The sequence below is a fragment of the Varroa jacobsoni genome, unplaced genomic scaffold (genome assembly GCF_002532875.2).
Source record: "Varroa jacobsoni isolate VJ856 unplaced genomic scaffold, vjacob_1.0 scaffold_411, whole genome shotgun sequence".
Classification (NCBI taxonomy): domain Eukaryota; kingdom Metazoa; phylum Arthropoda; class Arachnida; order Mesostigmata; family Varroidae; genus Varroa; species Varroa jacobsoni.
Window position 1 is genome coordinate 53,590 of NW_019213313.1, and position 15,054 is coordinate 68,643.

Consider the following 15,054-nt stretch of genomic DNA (forward strand, 5'->3'; position numbering starts at 1 on the left):
CTGTAGGAGGTGCAGAAATGGCGCAAAAACTTTAAAGGAAACTTTTGGGATTATTGGCGCTGTCCCCAGCATTGCTCACTGACTTCAGCCCTCAATATGCAGCGTTAAGTGTGCTCTAGTCAAAGAAGTGTTGCAGTGAAAGGTGCAGGTACATATGTCGGGACCTCGCTGCCATGCTTCACTTCTTTGATTTGTTGTTACTTTTGGAAATGACAGTAGTGCGGGGCATCGAAAAGTCCGTCTTGCTATGATTATTTGGAGACGAGCACATCGTAAGCTTCGTCTAGCCATAACGTTTGACCATCCGGACGGAGCTGGTGGGTGTGGCTGTTTGGCTGCTGGCCCCGAGATCGTGCTAAGTGTTAAGCTTGACTTGGCCGATGTACAGTGTAAATGATTCACTTAATCAGACCTGCGTGTTTATGTATGAGGCGCTAAACAAATTATCCATACTGAACAGTGGTCGTACTATTTCTCCTAAATGTGAATAGAAGTAGCGTGATAGCAGGCATGGATGGCGTACGTTTTTGTTTTCTTTTTTTCGTCTATTTCGTAGTGATAGAGGCACCATACGACTCGAATTCATACAAAGAATTAAGCTCTCCCATTTATTTAAATATGGTCCCTCGATGGTGCTCGCTCTAAAACATAAGCTTAATTTGACCTATTCCGGTGCTGTCTTATGTTCGTACTGCTGTTTTTAACGGCTCCTCTGTCCTTTCAACTAAAGGTTACATTACAGTTCTTGAAAATGTTCCTTTATCAATGAGTATTTTCAACAGTTCGTCAATGCCGACTGATTCCATATGCGCCGATACTTGACACGCCCGTTAGTTCGAGAAACACACACACACACACATATTTACTTATATCTCGGCTATGTGTTTTACCTGTTTGAAGTCGAAGTCAATAGGCTTGATTTCGGCCTCCATCACGTCGTTGAGAGTAGCGGCGTGCCACGTACCTTCCAACTAAAAGACGAGAACGAACGGAGAGACATGATATTAGCTGGAATATGCGCATTTGCTCATGCAATTGCAGCCCAGATTCGGATCCTTCGATAATCAGCCTGATCAAAATCAGAAGAAGAAAATGTTCCATAATATAAACAAAATTCTAAATTATTCGTCATTAAAAAACAGCTATGCAATCAAATTTAAATCGAACTACAATTGTGAATACATAAAAAGAGTCACGACAGCAAAACCCAATCCGTTTCACCCCCTCGATCGGCCAAATTCGCCGTCAGTGATGCACAGTCTCTGAACGTTTCTAACAGATCCGTCGCGCCTGTAAATAACGGTATCCCCCTTCTCGGTATCGAGTCCTCGAAGTCCTTCGATGCCTTGGTGAGGTGCAAATACCTGCAACTGATACACTAGCTCTACACAGTCTTTTCCGAAGTTTCACACGCCCAGACACCTCGTCATGCTCGCAAAAAGCGCAGATTATTTCAGTTCTTTTAGTGTAGGGATTGGGCAAATTATGCGTGTCAATACCTTGACAGCAGTATCACCTTTTAAGGCTGCGGCGGCGGAATTCAGTTAGCTCAGGTGAGCGAAACATAATTTTCGCTCGCACTCTTCTCATCGCCTCCTCCTCTGTATCTATTAAAACCTTGTTCCTCCGCTAAACAGTCGCAAAGCTCTACAATGAACTTCCAGTTGTAACTTTGTTACCTCCTCATATTTCGTGAGGACTCCACCTTGTGCCTTACCACATGCGCTTATTATCGTTAGACGTCGCGCAATGCCACATGAGTGGCCTAACAACAATTACCAACTAACGTGGCAAGTTGCGCCATCTTACTATAACTCCGCATATAAATATGTGTGCGCATACACTGGCAAACAACCCCATGGAGCAGACGCTTTTTTTCTTGCTCGATCTATAGTCATCGACATTATGCAATATTCTGCTTTTGGGGAAGGCCAGTTGTTACATGGTTTCGAACCTATTCAGGACCACACACCAACAGAGATCATGCGAAAACTTGTCGCTTACACCGCAAAAGCTATCGACAACAGCGGCAAACATAAAAACACGGCGATTGTGAGCGTAGCAGCAGCGATAAGTCAGCTACAGCGGAACCCAAACAAAACCCGAACAACCCCTACAACAGAGTGTGAATAGACAGAGGTGTGTGAGGTGAGCCCACCATCAGTCAATGCGGTGAAGTCGGCGGCGTCGGCTGTGTCACAGTAAACGCCGGTAGGCAAGCAAAGAAGAGCGCGGCTGAACCCTACGTCGCCAGAGATGAACACAATTGATGCCGCTCGTGCACACATCGACGGACGCTCACTTCACTGCAGATGACAACAGGCGCAGCAAATCTTCTAGCAGCCGAGCGTTACGCTCTTGACGAGATCGTCCCCCTTTTCGTCCTCCGCCTGCACCGATCTTCTTCGCCGATTAACGTTGCATGTTGCGCAATAGGCTCAATCAATCGAGACGCCCTCAAGGGCAAGTACCGTATCGAATTGCTGCCAGGATAGAGCTGACTCGTATCGAAAGAAGCAATGTCCGTCCTCTTTTCAATGGAACGTGATGGTTTTGGCTGAGTAACGAATTTGCTATGCCTGTGTGACTTTGTTGGCTTCGATTCTCTGGTTGACTAGTTCGCTAATAGTCTGTCAACGACACCACATATAAGCAGGATAATGCCATCAACGTTCGCTCCCCCCTTTCTTCCCCGAACGAATCGGGATCATCTTATTGTCATTTTATGCGTGTAAGTAAACGAACGTCTCTGACCGGTGCCAAAAACACTCGCATATCTTTTAACGTAGGACGCAGTGGATCGGCCAAGAACTGGTTAAAACAATAATGCTAACAAGCAAAGGGTGCCGATCCTCGCTACCCTTTCTGCCTCAGCTCAACAACAAGCCTTCAAAGACGTCAAATGAACCCAGAACCCAAGCTCATAACATACGAGTCGAAATCATTTGCCAAGTGAATCCAATATTTGCCGCAGGCGTCACTGTCATCTGTGCTTTTCTATCTGAAACTGACTACTCCATCCTCTCTGGAGACGACATCCCTCTGAGGCCACTACACGACCATAGGGTCAACTGCCCTCTTCCTTCCTCCGTCCCAGTCGGAACATTTTTTTCTAGTAACAACAACGTTGATAATACTACATACTTGAAACTACAGTGTTTTTCGAACGAAGGCGAACAGTGCCTCAGGTTGGCCGGCATCGCATAGTGACGATGACATCTTGAAGGAGGAAGACAGTTTGTGAATTATCAGACAGCGTAAATAGACTCGCTTTTGGCGAAGTCTTGCAATTAAATTTCGGATTTGGTTGTTCTTTGTCACTAACCTATTTATGACAATATATAAAATAACAAATTCCGGAAAAATTAATTTCTTCAGAACCTGATGCAGATCCGAAAGACAGAAGCTCTCCTTGCAGTGGAGAAATTCAATTTTAGTACCTATTCAGTTTCAGTTCAATTAGTGCTTTGCCTTTTCCTGCATGCACGAGGAATTCTACGGGGAGGGAACGATGGCATGAATTGGCCGGATTTAGCTCCTAGACCGTCTGGGAGATCACTTATTTTTCGGCAAAACCGCTATTGGTTTTTTTTCTTGCAATTTCCCAGGAACGGCGATACGCTTAGGAGAGCGGGTCTACAAGGTACTATGAAATAGCAGGAAAAGCTCTAGATTTACTGACACGTTTGTCGCACAATTAATTCGTTTCGGATAAAACCATTTTGTTTACGTAAAGTTATCAAATGGACAGATATGTTTATTATAGTCAGTGGTATATTTTGCTGAGGGTGTAAAAAAGAGCTTTTCATTCATCGTAACACTGTGGACTATTCGTACGGTACAGCCAAAGAGATCATGTGGAAGATTCAGTTTAAGTCAGGAGAAAAGGCTTCGACACCCGACTTCGTCCCTACACGAGCAGGTGAGTACCAGCGACAAGCCGCGGCTGACGGCGCGTAAACGAGCATGGACACGCACCTAAACAACGACATCCCACCATACCACGTCACTGTGAAGAAACAGTTTTTCCCCTGACCAACAGCGTTCCTAGGCCAGACATCGGAGACAGTTTTATAGTAAGCGCACTTTTTCTCTGTCGGCCTCGAAGTGCTCGAACCGTTGCGTTCGACCGCAGCTCGGTTCAAATATGGTTCGCTAGAGACACGACGGAATCCAGCCCGCTGAATACACCTGTTGTAATAACATTAATTATCTTAGGCACGACAATTAATAAACAGACTAATCAAAGTTCTTCCGTGACAATGAGTGACGCGATTTCGAAACAAGGGTTAAAAAACGGGTAAACCCAAAAGCGTTACTCGGGGGAACTTGAAACGATTCAACAGCAAAGACCGCCACTTTAGCGCCAGACGGTTAGAATAGCTTTTTTTGCCAGCAAAACCCTTTGTTATATTCTGAGAGTGAATGAACCTTCTTTTCACCGGATTTCTGTTAAAATGAACATTATACACAACGAGAAACGCTTACTCTTCTTGACCATTCATTGTTTTATTCCTGATCTGTTTTAACAGTTCCAATGAAGCTCATTTCACCACTTGACTCATTTCCCATTCTTCATAGCAGTTCTTCACTTGATTAGTCTGGCTAGCGTGATCTATTCGTTCTTCTCCAAATCCCCGTCCACGGGGGTGCAGCAATACTAACTATGACGACTTGCAGCTAGAAGCTGGTTAGACGAAAAATTCGTTCGTCAGTGCCTTGCCATTTTTTTTTTGTGCGTACACTCATTTGACAACGACACTATTGTTCTATACGATTATATTATGTCCAGCAGACAAGCGGCGGTTGCTAGAGATTCATTGAAACGTTATTCTACATAAGCGATTTTGTTCCTTTATTATATCTATAGCAGCCGCCGCCACCGCCGCCGCCGCGCCTGTGGCCGCTATAGCAGGTATCTGAGGCAGTTCCCGCGCCAATCATCGACGATGGCGTTCGCTATTTTCCGTCTGAACTATTTCTGTTTTGCGCATTTTATCGATCTGACCAAACGTCCGACCACCGAATCGTTGAGCGGCGCGTGCGCCAACGGTCGCATCATTCCGCTGGACGAGCAGTCGCCATCGACGGACAAGCAGCCCGGTAAAATCGTCATCCTTTGTTGCCTGATCCTCGATGGCTGGTGGTCCCTTTTGACCAAGTCAGAGTCATGACGGCAGTGACGGTTTCGGATTCGACTTAGCACGACACTCGGTTTCTACATACATACATACATACATACATACATACATACATACATACATACATACATACATGCATAAAATTACCGACGACTGAATTCATCCCGTGCGACCTGTTGATGCCGCGGCGATCCAACTCGTCGGCTGGGTCTGCTGGTTATTCAAACTCAAACCCACGCATTAACACAGAAGACATACGTAATATTCCTGTGTGAGATGGAAGAGATAGTAATAACGTTTACCGGTATGGTGATGCCATTGAAGAGCGAAGTGCCTTTGCTACCGCTTTTGATAGCTGGTGGTCATGGCCATGATCGTGTTGATGACGAAGATGATTCTGCTGACGATGAAGCGTCGTTATTTGTAATTCTTACGGTTTTTGTTCTTAGTTTGCTTTGCCAGAGCGGCCGCAACCTTCCGTCAGACTATGACAACACAACGTTCGCCAATGAGCATTTTCTTCCTCGATCGAAGGATCTATCGAAGTAGAGGCGAAACCAGCGTGTGTGTTCTGTGTTTTATTATCTTCTCTAAATGTTTTCTTCTATATTTCAGACATTCGAAGAACGCTTCCAATAAAAACGTTTAATTGTAAAGCAGGCAAAGATTGATTTCCTATAGCGATTTGATCATGATTGCTGAAACGAAGACTGCTAGGGGTAAATAAACTTTGTAATAAAGAACTTCCTTTGTATGACGAGTATTTACTTTGCATCTAGAATTGAATACAGCACGGGTCGTTCCGGCTCTCTCGATGCTTTATGAAATCGCTTTACCGTTTACGTTGGATAACGTATTGTACACATCTTGTCTATTCGAACGGCGAAAACTCATATTATTAAATCACCGTTTGACAGTGATAGCAATATTGGCTATGGCTTTATTTAGAAAAGAAAAACGCACATGTCACACCAGATACCCTGTGTTATACTTTTCATAAAAGAAGAGAAAAAAATGTATGGGACCAAAGAGGGATCGTGTAGCGGGATCGTCACGTTTAAATCATTTATTATTTTGGGCCAATAAACAACGTTTGGCAATATCTATATAACAGCAAGTAAAAGTTTTTGATTCTGCATATAGTTGACTAGAGGTCCTTAAGCGATGCCTGGCGTTTACGGTTCTTTACCTTTAGCGTCACTACTTCACGAGGTGAGAGTCTCTTTCTCGTGGAAAATAAACAAAGGATGTTGTTGCGTCGGATCGTGACCACGTTTACTTGCGTGCAAACGTATAAAAACGTTTTTGTCAAAAACACACACAGTTCAAGAAGTCAACTCGGCACCCACCCCTGAGACTGACGAAGGTTTAGGAAAAAAAAAAGGTCCAGTGTTAGTTTACAGAATTTGGCTTACTTATCTCCGCAATACCGAAAAGAATATATATGCAAAGGAACGTATCGGTCATGAGGTCAACGAAACGCATTTCATGACTCGTCGTCTAGCTGAGTATACAGAGATTTCAAAATCGGAAGCCGTAAGTTACTAATAATAGCAGCAGAAAATGTTCTTTAGCATTAACTACGGCCGACGGATAGCATGTGACCTTTCGTATACTGCCGCTTCATGACTGTTGCTTACAAAACGTCTAACAGACACGTATACAGTTCTAGAATGAATTATTTCAGGTATTAGGGTTATTATTTTGTCATTTAAACCCTGAGTAGTACTTAAAAACTAAATCAGTCTATGTAAATATCATGAGGCTGGTCGAGCTAGCTCAAATAAGCGTATTATTTACAAAAACCTATCGCTGAATGGAATTGATCAAAATAGTCCGCCGGCAGCCTGGACAACTCTGTTTTAACATCCATCATCAGCAGAGTCGCGATAAGGTATCCATCAGTGTGAAATCAACAGAGGACGCCGTACCGGACCGTCATCGCATATAGACGGAGTACATGACTTAAGTTATGCGCTAGACTGCTAGATTTATAGGTGACGCGAATAATTATTACGTCACTTACGGGTTTGGCTACCTGTTTGCATTTTTGTTCCTTATCAACTTCATTTGTGCAATGAAAACTCGGGTCGCGTTCATCGGCTCGGCTGCAGATTGTCTCCCATCGCCGTCGTGAATGTCGGCTCAGATGACGAGGTCTGTCTGCAATAGCAGTTCATGACAAAACTTCCACTTATGCCTATGCCATTTCAAACATCACCCACTGGATGAGTCCTACCGTATGATCTGATCGCGACAGACGCTGCTCTTTCAAACCGCGCTCAAATTGGCTAAACGTTTGCAAGTGGTTATATAAGTTGTACCAATATGGTCGCAGTTCGTGTTCACAGCGCCACAAACGTGTGAGTTCGACAATTGAATTTCCTATTCAGCTCACCAGTTCGGCGTAAACGGGTCATACAATATATATCATGGTAATAACGCGTCGATCTAGACGGGTAAGTAGGCAGCGACAGTGCGGAGCCTCGAGCTGGGCTTATCGTGATCGCGTCAATGCGTCCTATGCAATCTCTTACTGTCCTAAGTATTGTAGACATGGTCAACCGTGTTGAAGGTCTATAGCTGATCCACTCGAAGATTTCACTAGATAATCTAGCAGGTTATAATTCTATACTATAGACTCTGTCTCTCTCCTCCCTGCCTCTGTTCCTCTTTCTTTTTGTTGTACTCGTTTTTTAGATTTGAGAGGTCTAGCTAATCACTTTCTGTTAACTTGCCGCTTCAGTCATTGCATTCCATAACAGTGGGAACCGTCAATAGCCCATGATGCCCAGTGGTCGGTGGTCAGCGTTTCACGGGGCGAACGGACGGGCCCAACACATGTCGAACGCCCCAAGTGGTGATCGCTACAAATGGCGGCCTGTTTGAGTGTTCTCTGTCGATTCAACGATACGCTCCCACATAATACTAGGTGTATCCTGGGATCATCGTTCTGGCGATCATTTCAACAATAATAACTTAACGGCAGAACGAACCTGGGCAACCCATTAGGTCGAGTAACAGTGGCGCCACATCGTCAGCGGAAATCTGTATACGTTTCGTCCAATCCGAAGACGGCAACCTGTCGCTAGATCTGAATGCCGTTGTGTGAAGTTATGAGGTTCGCGAAAAGCTGCCTGGTCATGCCTTACATCGCATCACTTCGGATTGTAGAGCATAAACAAAGGGCATGCCTCTATTCGTTTTCTGTTCGTAGCCGCCACGCATATCTATTCATGTTTGTGTTCGTCTGTTTTTGCGTGTGTATGTGTTTGTGTGTGTCTATATGTGTACGGTGCTTTTGTGACGTTGTTTAATTTCGGTGGTTCGTTGAGGCATTTTCAAAAAATCTATTGTATTTGAATTCTTTGTACATGGAACAGTGCCACAAATGCGGACCACAGCAGAACCCACCTTCATATATATATAATATTTTTGTTTAGTTGTACATTTGCGCAAGAGCAACTCTATCGTCAGCACAGCGGCGACTGTTGTCACGACAAGTTGGAACTCAATAAAGGTCCACAGTAAAGATGGCCGTGGCGGGGGGGGGGGGGGTATGGACGACGCAGCAATTCTGTGTTGCGCATGATTGTCAATAGCGTGAAATTATATAGTGGCTACATCCAAGAGCAGCGGCGACGGCAAAATAAGCTACGAATTGGTCGTTGTGCCCTCGGCTATCGTGGTCGCCCCTGCCGCCAACATCGCAGAAAGGATGACAACTGTTCCGCGAGCGCCAGCTCCACGGCTATTGACAGCGCCAGTCAATGGCTAGCACAATTACGACGCGGCAAAACTCCTATCGTACTACTACTAGCTCTGATACACGAGTCCGCCAGCGTAGCCTGGACGCGCTCACGTATATATGCAAACGCTCGGACACAACCGCGAACCTTGCGGAGCCTTGGTAACCTTGGCTATCTGTGATATTTTAATATTTTACGGTGATGCCATTATTGTGGTACACGTCCTTAACAGTAGGTTCACTCGATTTTTCTTATAATCTTATGGTTCTTAATTTTTGGTTATGCACTGATGACCTGAGTCAGTGGAGGCACTTTGACGCGATCGTACCAACGTGGGCGTCAGAAGGACATAGCAGATTTGTCGTTGTTGCTGTTGTTGTTGTTTTAATGCTTATGACTTCGTTTCGGGACCGATATAAGGAGGCAGACTCTGAGAGTTTGGTTTCCAATGAGTCGATAGAGGCTGGGTCAGGCGGGCGCTGGGTAGACCCCTACAACCGCTCAGATACAATTTTTGTTCGACAATTGTAGCCATTGGCGAGCTAGTTAGTCCTGTTCTTGTTCCTGCCTATCTTCCATTTTTATTCACAACGACGTTACAAATAGAATACAGCATGTTCGTCACTCTTGCACCGACTAACAGGCACACGTGGGTCCTGCACACATGCAATTATGACGCTTTGTATACGCACGAGAAAAGTAAGAAGGAACGTGGTTGCGTGGAATGTATCGGGTATTGGTGTAAGTGTGCATTTATATAAACACAACATTCAATGTATCAATATACACCTCTATCGACCCATAAACATGACCTAAGTGCGGGTCGGCGCCTTTTCACGCCTTCGGCAGAGGCCCGCCCTTTGCCTGTAAGTCCTTCTTGGGTTTAAGCATCGTCAATACATCGAAGCAAAAGGGGTGGACAAAGAGAGAACGAATTTCAAGACGAAGCACAAAGAGGCAGCGAGCCGGCATAAGCCTTGCTTTCACAACAGTAATTAAAGGAGTGGTTATAGCTATTAAAAGAAAATGACAAAAAACATTCGAGGTCGTATTGATGATGGCGATACGCTAAACGACGATAAATCACTATTACATCAGAGTGACAAATTTTCCTCGAGCAGGCCATTTTGATTGGTATTGCGCAATTGATCCTTAACCTGATGTTTGCTGGAATCCAAAAACGCTTCGACGCCTAGCGTATTTTGACGAGTTTCTTTGTTATTATCGGTGCATTGTTTCGTAAAGTTACTGATTTGCTATACACGTAGAGATACTACTCCGTAGGGCGAGAACAGGTTACAAATGAGAGCGGACCGTTAGGGCCGGTTTGGGTTTGCGATGATTTTTTTATAGAACTAGCAAACAGCGTTTGTAAGCATAACCGAATGCGTACCACAATGAAACATATCATTTTCGTACGATATATATATTTATATATATATATATAGGCGTATTAAATATGGCTGAAGAACTCTAGCGCCGAAATTATTTCTACGAGGTCAAGCGTATACATGCAATCGTGGATAATATCAATATTACCATCTATGTTTTGTAGCCCAGTTTCGAAGTACAGCTCCAATCGATCGAACTATAACATGGAAATGAATATACCACTTTGAAAGCCTTGCGCGTAGCGTCCTACAATAAACGTCATAGTTAACGACGTTGCTACATAGATTTTAGAATGAGAACCAGCAAAGGCAGTGATAGCTTGCCATTGTGGTTGTTGGACGTTTGTGTGTGTGTGTGTGTGTTTTCACATTCGACCCTCCCATGTCGAGTTTCCGTTCGAGCCGAACGTTGAATTTCTCAATAGCGCGCCTACCTGCCGACTTCGCGTAATTGTCACCATCGTTTTTGTTGCTGTTGTTGTTACTGCCGATGGCTCCGTTGTGGAGAAAGCAGCAAACGCCATTGCAGTGCGTCATTTTTCTCTCGATCAACGCACCCTCTCGCGGCGATATTAGTTTGCTCGTAATGACGTGAACATAGATAGCAATATTCTCTGTCCTGTGCTGCCGTCTACGGCCATATATGCTTCATGTGAAAAGAACGACGGTCACATAGGCGGCCCATAAACATACCATGCGAGTTGTTGAAGGTTTTGGACAACCATAAATCTTAGATTGGTTCTACAATTCGTATTGTCTGCCGATGTACGTTTGGGTCATGTGTTGTGGGGCGTTGCGTCTGTCGATAAAACACCTGATACCTAAGATACTTTACTAGGACATATGGTACTACTGGCTACTTCGATTGGCCTAACTACGGCCTAGGACTGTAAAGGACCAGCGTTCTGTTTTTCCATCAAGTGCTTCGTACGTTGTCATGCGGAGAATCTAGCACACTTTGCTTAATTGAAATATTCAAGCAAACAACGGCTGTGGAAAAGCAGCAATCTGGTAACGTAACCACGATATATTGTAGTCCATAGCAGATCTGTTGACCTGTTTAATATATCCTTGTTTCCCTCGTACATTGTTATTATTACTGTATTAAATCAGAATCGAAAAAAGTAAACATGTGTCGATAGGTGAATCAGTAACGGTTTTTGAAATCCTCTATGATATACCTACGATAATTCCCGTAAAACAGAATCTAGGACGGAGTCGTTTGCAGACGCACATTTGTGAGTTTAAATTACTTATTTTATAGCGGTGTACTGCATTGTTCAGCCCCGCCTACCTACGAAATTTCTTCTAATGACACTTATCACCCAGTAATTACAAGCTAACCCGAATGTACATCCATATCTCCTCAACGCGTCTTCCCCATGACGATAACGTTGAATGGGTGGAACCGGTTGTTTTCTCTTTTTTTTTTTTTTTTTTTTTTTTTATTATCCTTCTGAACTTCTTGTGTCCGTCACCTTTCTGTAGGTATCTGTTGTAGCCAACAAGCTGAATCATGATCTCAGCTACCCGCTGGACCGGTCTGCCATGGAATGTCACAGTGATAATTGTGCGTGTTATTTTTTATGCGGTGTTTTTATGTACCCGCAACTGCTGCTACTGCTACGACTGAGCGTAAGATGAATTTTTTATCAATTTCCTGCCTTTGCACGCATCCTCAATCTTGCCTCCGCGTTTCTCGTCTTCTTCGCGAAACACCTCGGAACCAGCCTCACGAATAGCGGCACAGTGGCAATCCGATTCGCTGCTCGAGCGCAGCTGCAGAACAGACAACGCAGTACTTACGCATCTCGAGAAATAGGAAGAATCTCCGAGATAAACAGAAAGATCCTCACGGTTTCCTTTTTCCGAAGACACGTTCTACACGCGAAAGATTCATAGAATTCAAGAGCGTTATTACACAGCTTAAGCCCTTTACGACGTTGTTACTTTAGCGTTGAATCCTTCTTGCCTCTCAGTTTTGTTTTGTATCCTAGTGACAGAATTTCAGAACGAGAGCGGGAAGACAGAAGGCACCAGCGCAGGCGAAGCCAAATCCGTCGTTACGTACATCTCCCTGTCGCTTTTTGCCCTGCCTCCTGCGAGATCAAAAGGCGTACAACTGCGCCACAGTAGCAGCAGTGGACGAAGCCCAACAAATGATTCGATGGCCAGAAATGGCGAAGACTGAAGATCCCGAACGCTTTGACTGGTCCAATCCTTATTTGACTGCCACTGCCGCTCCGATAAGCAATGCTATTCTATTTTTTTTCACTACGACCAAGACGGTTACTCAGACAACAATGGATAAGCAATTGACAGGGTGAGCAGCAACCTGATATTATTCCGCCCTGATGGATTTGCATACAGATAGGCTTATCCAGATTGGCTCCCCGAGTTCACCACGCGTGGGTGCAATGCAATGAGTACGCTGCACGGAATTGGAACAGGAACCGTTGTAAAGTATACTAGTGCCCCCTGTATACAACGCGAGGAGGTGGCTGTTTCGTGCCGAACGGAAGGAAGAGCGTTACCATATCAACGCCTCCGACCGAGTGCTACCGAGCCGCGGACGAAGTCGATGGACAACAATGTTAACAAATGCAACCATATATAATATTTATTAGCAGCAAATTGTAACTGAGTGTGACCACGGCAACAACACGGAACACCTAACCAATACGCAATTCTACAATAGACAAACACTCTGTGGATGTCGTTATCAACGAAAGCCGATAGAAATCATGGGGCTGCTGGATTGGTGTTCCTACGCGACCGGAGTAGACAAAATTCAGTCCTGCGACTAGATTGTTAGACCGCAATTCTCAAATGTATGAGTCAATATTTTTCATCTATATACTACCATGCGGTGTAAAACTGATAATCATTCGTAAACGTATACAAAACAATAGGTCTCAGCTGCAATTTGTATTCTATGTTATAAATTTCCTCTCATTACCAGCCAAACTGTCTACGCTCATTGATGCCTGTGTCCTGACAGTTACCTATTCGTGTCTGTGATCCGTTGTCACCTTACGTTTTTCAGGCAGCCTGAAAGCCATCTCTTGATCATGCATGTTACGTCTCACGCGTTCAAACAGAAGCAGACTACATTGCTAGTTTGTTAAGATGAAATTATACCGGTTCGGTTGCTAACTATGGGAGCTTTTTGAGACCAGTCATTCTTCTTGCGTAGCTCCTAGCGCGCTATTTAGGCAGAAACCTATAAACACATCAGGGCTTACACATGTTTAGGCACATTCACAGATGAGAACAGCTCAGAGAATGCAAAAACCAGCGACGACGACGACGACAACGACAACGACAACAACAACAACAACAATCACAATAACAACATCAACAACACTCTGAATTTAAGCATAGCAAAACATAAGCACCGTTTTACAATGCATGTGATAGCATTGCAGTGATAGTAAGCAAACGCCAAACTTCCCTAGAGTTCGGCTAGTTTAAGTGCGCGCAGTAACGCCAGAGACCTGCCGCCTACCTGCAGTTTGGCAGAAGCTGTTATAATATAAATAGAAGACAGAGAACGCGAAGGCGCAAGCGCCGCCAAGATAGTGACAACAGATCTTCTAGCGCGACCCGGTTGTACATTGCTTCAGGTGAAGGTCCTGTTCCAGTTTTGTTGTTACTTGTCATCGTCGTCCTCGCCGTCGTTGTTATGCTGCTGCCGTCCGAGGTGAAGCAAACAGACCGAACCCCAGAAGTAGATATGTTACGGAGTTGATTCAATGGAATACAAAGCTAAGCAGAGAACTAGAAAGGAGCCCCTGAGATTCGGAGGCTCAGACAGCAGAATCCCGCAACGAGAGGATCGAAGCTATATAGCAGCGCCTTGCAGTCGCCGCCACATCTTGTCCGAGCGCTTCATTTATTCTATTGTTGATCACGGTGATGTTGCTGTCGCTGTCGCTGTTGTTGTTGTTGTTGTTACTGGGGTGCCGCACACGAGATCAGGAACAGCAGCAGCAGCAGCAGCGATCAGAACTGCGCCCACAGCAGCTAAATAATTGCCCACGTTTGTGCAACTTACTGCTGCCGATGGAGGCGCTGTTAACGTTCTCGTGTTGAGGATCAACATGAGGAAGCGCACTAGGTAGAGTAGGTCTTGTTGGCGGTGTTGTTGTTGCTGTTCTAGAAGCAGAACTTCGTCGGCTTTTTCTCGCTCCTTTTTTTCTGCTCTCGGTCTACTAGCGTTCCCCCTCCAGCAAAATCGGCTTCTTTCAAAATCGTTTTCTATTGTGTTCTACAATGAGAAAAGAGCAGAGAACGGAGAAGAAACACATTTCGACGATGACAACGACGCCGACGATGACAACAGCAGCAGCAGCAGCAGCAACAACAACAAGAAAAACATCAAAGACGACGACGATGACGACAACAACGGCAACAGAGAAAACTGACAATGACAACACATCGCCGACTTCTGCCGCTACTGCTGCTGCTTCGGCGGTGCTGCGCTGAGGTGTGATGAGGTTAGCAATAGTTTATGCAGAGTCCTACAAATACACACTCGAACACAGCGGACGGAATATTGGATATATCCGGAAAGACACGACATAGCTAAACCGTGGGCGACGGTCGTACGGGTTCTATGTAAGCGGCATCTCCCCATTAGCGGGTAAAGAGCCCTACGGATAGAACGCTGCATATACTCAGATATTAGAAGACATAGCTGGACTGCGACTCCATGTGTAATATATCTAAATACAAGTAACCGACAAAACTCAAAAGCTATTTTGCTTTAAG

The 15,054-nt window shown here is 44.7% G+C and overlaps 1 non-coding gene across 2 annotated transcripts in view; it reads right to left on the reverse strand.

The window, feature by feature from the left end:
* LOC111260212 (uncharacterized) overlaps window positions 1-15,054 on the reverse strand; it is a 92,027-nt gene that overhangs the window by 20,700 nt on the left and 56,273 nt on the right. For both annotated transcript variants that reach the window (XR_015310944.1, XR_002680184.2), the window contains exon 2: window positions 891-971. This is a non-coding gene — a transcript (uncharacterized LOC111260212). The remainder of the gene's footprint in view (window positions 1-890; window positions 972-15,054) is intronic.